A 1,960-nucleotide genomic window follows, 5' to 3' on the forward strand; every position below is an offset into this window, starting at 1 on the left:
TCATTCTCCCATCGGCTTCTTCTTTCCAAGTTGACTGGCAGTCGTAAAAACTTAATTGTTATATCTTCTTATTAAATATATGTATTATCTTGTTAACAGATAACAGATCACAGAAAAACCTGTGCCGGCGTCGTCCCGTGTTGTCCGTTACTAAAAACCATCGTCTATATTTAGGTCTATGTATATGTCACGCCTTGCTATGTGACATACAGTGTATGCGGGTTATAGTGCCACACCATTCTATCACTAAAGTTGCTCGTACCTTGTCTTACATTATTGACAAAATTATTCCTCGGAATTTTGGGAATGACAGCCCACAACCAAATGCGATGAAACGGCACACCGACAGTGCACGCCTCTAATGTTAAATCTTCTCAGACTTAAACATTAAAAGTGTGAAAGAACAACAGAAACCTGCAAATGATGTAACTTTTCTGGCGGGCCTGTGCACTACCCCGGGACCGGCCTAAGCAAGAGGCTGCGTTTCCAGCAATCACAGAGCGACGCGCGGCGCTCGGTTCCTGGCAACACGATCCAGATGGCGCTCGCCTCCGCGCATCCGCGGCAGCGACGGCACCCGCCGTGCGGGGTTAGAAAAAAAAGAGAACCAGAAAACTCGCCTTTGTGCATAGCGTTCGCCGCCAGCGTTTCCGGCAAACATTATGGTTACATAAGCTGCAGTTGCCGGGAAGCGTGAGAAGCACTCGGGGATCTTTGAATGACATCGCGTTCCACTCTTAAAGGCGAAGCTTAAGCGTCCTCCAAGGTTTTTTTTAATATCTTCATTTAATTTATTTTCCTCTTTTAATTTCTTAATTGTGGAGCCAATCGTAATCGTGGGTATGTGCCACGTTGAAAGGAAGTCATCATCAGCAAGGTAGTGCATGGTGCAAGATACAACAAATTGGTTCAAGGTTCCAGACCCCTTCAAGCTAAGCTTTTAACCCAAAATGACCATCCAGTTCTGTTTCTTTTACAGGAAAATAAAGATTTTTTATTTTATTTTAGTACACAATGACAGTCCATGTTCCCGTGCTCGGGTCCGACATACACAGTCGGACCGTGCGGTCGGACGCAATCAGCTAATACATACACAGTCGGACATACACAGTCGGACACATGCGGTCCGAAATACCGCATGATAGCGGTATTTCATATACAACGCCTGTCACGCATTTCACTTAAGGTCTGGCGTGCTTCTTCAGGCATCCGAGCTTAATTTGAATTCTGACAACAAAGTAAGTCGCCGTGTCAGCGCCTCATAATAGCGAGGTGGACGATACAGTGCGCGGAATGCCATATGCAGTGCGCAATATTCAGCCGTGTGCTTTACGCTGTTCGCTTCAGCAGCGCAAACGCCCTGGCGTTATTATACGTGGGGCCCCATCGCACGCCGCCACATATTGCGACGTGTCTATAAGTATTACGACATAAAAGCAGTACTACATAAAAAAAAATTGGAAGGCGGGAGCAAGTGTCCGTGACCTTATGGTTACAGTGCCAGCCTTCTGTGCTAGAAGTCCTCCGTTCGAATCCGGTCGTCGGGCAATATATATAGCTGGTGCGTTGCGGCTACCAGTGGTCTCAGCGCCACATACCCAGTAACATATATCGATGCACATTTTCAGGCTCCCCAATCCTCGGGATCGGCCATGAAAAGGCTATAGAAACATGCTCCAATGTCGCATACTCGATACCAAAACGTGGCGGTAGCTCGCTAAGAAAGACATTGTCCTTGAAATGGTGGGAAGATCATCGCAGACGACAGATTTTAGCCTACACCCGCGTTCGCACCAGTTCTTTGAGAACAGGATCCTACAACAGGGCGTGCGTCATCCTGAAGCGGACAGCGTAGCAGAGGGTGCTTGCACTGGAGAGTGCTTTGCACATTCTCGTATCCTATCGCCCAGCTCGAAGCTTCTCGCCGTTAGCGCGCTGATGTGCTGGTGTGGCAGATGCT

The sequence above is a fragment of the Dermacentor silvarum genome, chromosome 11 (assembly GCF_013339745.2).
Source record: "Dermacentor silvarum isolate Dsil-2018 chromosome 11, BIME_Dsil_1.4, whole genome shotgun sequence".
Taxonomy (NCBI): domain Eukaryota; kingdom Metazoa; phylum Arthropoda; class Arachnida; order Ixodida; family Ixodidae; genus Dermacentor; species Dermacentor silvarum.